The sequence below is a fragment of the Notothenia coriiceps genome, unplaced genomic scaffold, assembly GCF_000735185.1.
Source record: "Notothenia coriiceps isolate Sejong01 unplaced genomic scaffold, NC01 NC01_scaffold00009695, whole genome shotgun sequence".
Lineage (NCBI taxonomy): Eukaryota > Metazoa > Chordata > Actinopteri > Perciformes > Nototheniidae > Notothenia > Notothenia coriiceps.
In genome coordinates, this window is record NW_011342396.1 from 246,483 (window position 1) to 252,685 (window position 6,203).

A 6,203-nucleotide genomic window follows, 5' to 3' on the forward strand; every position below is an offset into this window, starting at 1 on the left:
GGCTGTGGAGAACAACAACTACTGCAACTCTGATCAACAACACACACACACACACACACACACACACACACACACACACACACACACACACACACACACACACACACACACACACACACCATTAAGAAGCATCTACCTGCAGCCAGTGCTTCGTCATCTTTTCACCACATCGGTTTACTCCAAAATATACCAACAAAGGGTGCACACTCACAGCGTTACAGTATGTTGGCTATACCCCAAATTAGTACAGCATAAATTGGTGTGAAAAACGAAATGTCGATGAACAATAATGAAACGACCCAGCAGTTTATAATGAAGCCAGACCACAGGCTGCTACAGCACCTACCTGTGTAACGGTATATTGAATAAAAGCAGGACACCTTACCTGGCTTTCTGAGATAACGCCGTCTCGATGGTGTACCCTCAGCAACAAGGTTGGAATTTGATATCCTAAACTGGATTAAGGAAGAAGCGACCAACCAGTTAGGCAGAGGAGGCGGTGGAGGATATATATGAAGGGGTGATGCCCATGTCCATTATGTGTCCCTCCAACGTCGGGGTGGAAACATTTGACCTGCTACTGTCGCCTACAGCGGCTGAGACCAGGCCCTGGTGAAACGCTCACACCAACAACCATCGGCTGAAAAGATAAATAAGCAAACCGGAGGGGAAGCTAAAGCTGCAGCTGACACTCGCCTATCTGTTTTGCTTGACACCAGGGTTGTTTGTACACCGGTCTAATCTCGATTACTGAAGAACGCAACGTCCAGCCGGCTCTGCTACACGAATTCTGCAATGGGCAAGCGGCTATCTTGTTGCAGAGAAATCCGGGGGCGGTGTGTTTACCTCCCCACCGTCCGTGCTGCCGTGCTCGGTTGGAAATCAGCTGCTCCGCACTGGAGGGACGCCATTTGTTCGTGAGAGGCTTCCCCTCTGCTGCCGCTTACCGGAGAGCTCAGCAGTACCGACCAGCTAGACATGAGCGACAGCGCCCTCTGCTGCCCGAACACCGTCATCGGTCGGTTTCAAATGAACACATTTCCATACTTCCCTCTAGTGGTGGAATCCATGTAAACAGTGACGTTTGCAGATATTTATTTTTCTAGATAAACAATACAACACTAATGCAATTCAGGTGATTGGAATATAGTTGTTGGTTTCATTTTTTAATGTGAGCTTCACAAACTAAAAACCACCAAACTAAAAACGTTTATTGAAACAATGTATTTTGGGTGAATTTGAATGTGAAACAGTGTAACCTTTATTATTCTTGTTATGAACCTTTGCAAGTTCCTTGGACAATTTTTACACAAACAAATACAAATAAATAAAGCTGCAAAGCTATTTCATTTAAGGTAAACGGTACATATTTTTATAGAATGCAAATTCTTCTCCTTTTCTATTTTTAAACGTCTTTGTTTTTGCAACACTTTATTTTTTATTTAATTAATTTGATTTTCTCTTATTTTTGTTTTGTGTACTTGTATTTCAAAAATGAATTCCTAGTGCGTTATTACCATAGGTTATTACCTACTTGCCAATAAACCAGATTCTGATCATGTTATCTTGAACTCCATGTGCCCTTGAGTCTGGAGATAGTCCTCATGCAAAATTAGGTCCAGTTGAGTTTCATTTCATTCACTATACAATGACGTACATAGGCTCTCAGTTGCACGACTAGAGTGAAACTCTTGTGAAATTTAAAGTCTAATCTCACAGGAACATTTTATTTTAGACAACATTCGTCTATATTTATAGATAACAACATATTATTAATCCCTTTACAAGAACTCACATGCCATTCATAGAGCTAATGCGACTGGTGTTTCGTTCTACGTTAGTGGTATAAAAAGTCAGGACAGACATCATGTGCAACATGAAGTTACATTGAAGTTGTTTAACCAAAAGTCATATTATTTTAACATCAGCATTTTGTTGTTTATCTAATGCCTTTATACTGAAATAATATTGAAAATAAGTAATTTTTTGCCTGTTATACAGGGATAGGACAGATATACTGAAAAGGGGAAGAGAGGGGTCTGACAGGTAGAAAAGGGCTGCAGGTTGCATTCAAACCTACGACTCCATAAGAGCTCAGCCTTCGTAAAATGGCACCGTCCCATCAGGTGAGTTACAGGGTTGGCTACAAAGTTACTTTTTTATGAGATCACATGCTGACCCAAATAAATTGCAACAAAACATTGGATAAAATCCTTTTATTTTGTAATTTTTACAACAAAATTATCTACAGTGCAACATTATATATATCTATATATACATATATAAAACAACCATGTGCAATCATATTAACTTTTATTTAATATAACACTTTTTTTTTCCAAAAACAAAAGCAGTGATGTAAGTAAGAAACAGAAATAACAATACACACACACACACACACACACACACACACACACACACACACACACACACACACACACACACACACACACACACACACACACACACACACACACACACACATTATAAATATCGTCTGTGCAATCGAATTCGAGTTGCAGTGTTTTCACCACTCCAGCTTCATGTCGGCTTTGCTCCACACATATTTCCCTCCTCTCTCTTTAAACATCTTTTCATCAAAGCCACTAAAACAAATGGCTTCCTTCACACCCACATCCAGGATGGACTTGGACGGGTCCTTCCTTCCCTCTCGACAGTCCAGGAAACGCATCTGAAATTTGATAAAAAGTCAATTGGTTACACATTTAAACACTCATTGGATGTGGTAAGTTATGTATAAAACACTTAAGGCAACAGGGAGGCTTTACTCCATAAGTATCACAAAATACTTACATATTCATCGAGGATTAAGTAGGAATTCCTCATCTGTAAAGACAAAGAAAAGCACACGTTTTAATTTGTGTTTGTCTTGGACCTGGCATCTATTTTTGACATGGTAACACATGCTAATAACACTGTTGACATGGTTACAGTCTCAATATTAGTCCTAGTCATTTTCCAGCTTCATCAGGCAGTGCACCAATGAACATGGCTGACATTTAACTTGGTTGTATAACACAACATTTGCGAATACAAAAATTGATTTACTGATTTATATGACAAAGTGTCAAAGGTCACAATGCCTATCCAAAAATTTAGTGAATACGTTTTGGCATGTAAACTTATTTAGATGAATATATGTTCACATACTTATAATGATCTCATCTCATACCTTCTCATTGGACTCAGGAACAAGGCAGGAGACGCTGCTGTGTCTATCCAGAAACTCCTGGAACATCTCCTCGCTGATGACAAACCTCTCTGCCTCTCTCAAGGCTTCATCTCCTGCATTTTCCCCGTCGATAAGCAGACACTGGAACACCTGATTGCAGGAAAAACAGACAGCGTGAGTACTGTTAATGTGTCACAATGTAATTTAAGCAAACATACTACACACTCTCCCTTTCTGTCATTACCTTCCAGCGGACTGGGTTGAGCTGGAGGATGTTCTCCGTCATGTCTTCATCTATGTTGAAGGTGTTGATGACGGAGTTGATTTTGAATGCCACTTTGTACTGCTGGCACCAGTTTCGAATCTTGTGAAGGTTGTCAATGTGGCTTTTTCTGCCCTGAGTTCTGCCAATTAGCTGGTTTGTTGCTTCATCAAAGCTGTCACAGGAGACGGCCAGGATGTCCAGATCTTCACCTGTGGGACACAGAGCATCATTTTTATGCATAAAATGCTTAAAATTTGCATTTGTGCCAAACTAAAAATATCCCTCTATCAATATGGTAATAAAAGAAGAAGGATGCATTTGTCCTACAAAGTTGAAGCTAATTTGGAGCCTTACCATATTTCTGGAACCATTTTTCTTTGATCATGCTTTCCATTGCTGACGATGCTGACACTTGGGAGCTGGAGGTCCTGTTTGCAGTACTGAACTAATTCCCCCAGAAAATCTCCTTTATTGTGCAGGAATGGCTCTCCTCCAGAGAAGTTGAATCTTTTCCATGCCTAATTAAAGAAGCAATTTAGTTTTAAACTGTAAACAACATGTCTTACACCACACAAACAGAATAGATTGAATATTTAAAAATCAGCCTACCTGATTCCTTCAGAGTGTGAGCCCGCCTTTTGGCTTCATCCAGAGGGCAGAACGAAAGGATGTTTTTGGCAGCTGTGGAAACAAAATCCACATTTGTAGTTACACTGTCCTTGTAAAGTGATAATTTACACTTGGTTTGGATCCGTCGCATTTTTGTCTTTGCTTTTTGGTTCTCTTCTTTGTCAAGTTGTGAGACAGAGGATGTCGACGGGATGCGCGGACTCCGAGTGTCGTCAGTTTAAAAACTTTTAGAAAAGACGGCCTCGTTAAAAATGTTGGTGCAAGGTGTGCCTGATGCAGAGCTGCAGCAGCCGCATTGGAGAATGATCAAAATAAGCAGGTTTTCATCTTCAAACCAGCCGTATCACTGTTGTCAGTGCGAAATGTTTGAGGTCGCAGGGCACGGGCTTTATATAGCGGTAAGGGAAGTCGGTCCAGCTGAGCTGTTAAGTTTCTTGTTTACAAACATCGAAAACGGAACTCAGCCTGGGTGCAGCTCACGTGCAGCGAGGCCGTACTGAGCAAATGTGACAGTGCAGGTGAAGATAAAATACCTCCAAATTATGTATTATTATAGTCATTATACAGATGCCAACAATGAAATGATATAAGACACTTTATTGGAGCTTAACATCTATAACAATAATATGGGTTTCAGTAAGATTGCATGCCATTAAAGATAATAATAAAACGTGGGTGAGGCCAAAAAAGGTGAGAATGCGCATGGTTTATAATGGATTGCTCTGCTCTGTTCTGTTTATTATTTTGTCAGCAAAGTTGACTTATTATGTTCTTCCTGAAATCTGTCAATAAACACCTGCTGTTAAGAGATAACTGGACCGTCAAAGAGAAACTTAACACTTAGAACTCTAACACAAGCCAGCAAGCTATTTCTTATGGTGTGTCATACTTATCCATAAACATGCACTTTAGAGCCAAGCGATTTCGTTTCTCGGGCAAACAACAATGCAGTTTGCATCTGATACCCATCCGGAGAAGTGAAGGATTAGTTTCGTTTAATCTGTTTAGCGGCGAGTTAAACTTTCGCTGTTCCCTTCAGCGGCCCATGATGCAATGCCTACGGGCCGCAGTTAATATCCTTGAACAGAACCAGATACCGACGAATGCCGTCAGGTGCTAAGAAATGGCACCGGCGGACAATGTCTCTTCTTCCTCACTGGTCTCCTCTCGCTGTGTTTTTCAGTGGAGCTGAATGGAACCCCGCTTTTACTTTTCAACACAAGAGAAGCACCGAGTGAGAAGAAGTGCCCCGGGTGTTCTCAGAGGAAACGATGGGCCAGTGTTACTCTCTGCCTTGTCTGCAGCACGCGACACATCAGACGCTGCAAAAGTTTTACGCGGAGCTCAAAGCAAACTGTTTGACAAACCTCGCCTCCACCGAATGTCATGTGTCTCCCATGTGCTCATTTTCTTCCAAATATCAAGGATTCTCTCCTTAAGGGGGCTTACTTTTTTGACAGATCTACTCCGAGCAGTTCGCTCCCCACAGAGGCGTTCTTTTGGCGAGATTTTAACACAGACCGTGACCCGTGTTTGTGTTAATGGTAGTGTCGTTACATACTATTTGCAGAGGAGAGGACAGCGTGGGTTAGTGTGGTGACTCTGTATAGCACTTGTGGTGTTTGTGTGAGACAGACCACACCATAGTCAGATGCAAATAGATTTTCATACTATGTTTAGTACCTATGCCAAAATGAATAAAATGTAAAGACCAGAAATCCACCAGTCCACTCTCAACATCATCAAACTCGGTATTGTTTGTCCTACAGTTTTGAGATTTCTACTCATGTTTCTAGAAAAGGTTGAATTGGATTTTAGTAGGATGACATTTCATGGATAGGTAAAATCTGCTTTTTAGCAATAAAGAGGAACCTGATCACTTACTTTGACGCGAGGACTTCTGATCATATACTCAAATTGATTATGTACTCACTGATATTTGTAGGATGCTCATAATATGCCAATGAATGTACTTTCTACAATCCTACGAATGGTACCTACTACACGAGCTTTGTTAGTTATGATACTTGATATATGTATCATTCATCAGGTGAAAATATATTGAGTAAGTACATCTATTGTATATCAGATGTGTTTTTTTAATGCGAAAATTAT

The 6,203-nt window shown here is 40.6% G+C and overlaps 1 protein-coding gene and 1 pseudogene across 1 annotated transcript in view; both read right to left on the reverse strand.

The window, feature by feature from the left end:
- rnf144aa (ring finger protein 144aa) overlaps nt 1-1,332 on the reverse strand; it is a 49,442-nt gene extending 48,110 nt beyond the window's left edge. Inside the window, exon 1 of the mRNA XM_010771222.1 lies at nt 386-1,332. The gene's annotated coding sequence lies outside the window, so the exon portion shown is untranslated. The remainder of the gene's footprint in view (nt 1-385) is intronic.
- Nucleotides 1,333-2,321: 989 nt separating this feature from the next.
- LOC104945551 (radical S-adenosyl methionine domain-containing protein 2-like) overlaps nt 2,322-6,203 on the reverse strand; it is a 5,898-nt pseudogene continuing 2,016 nt past the window's right edge.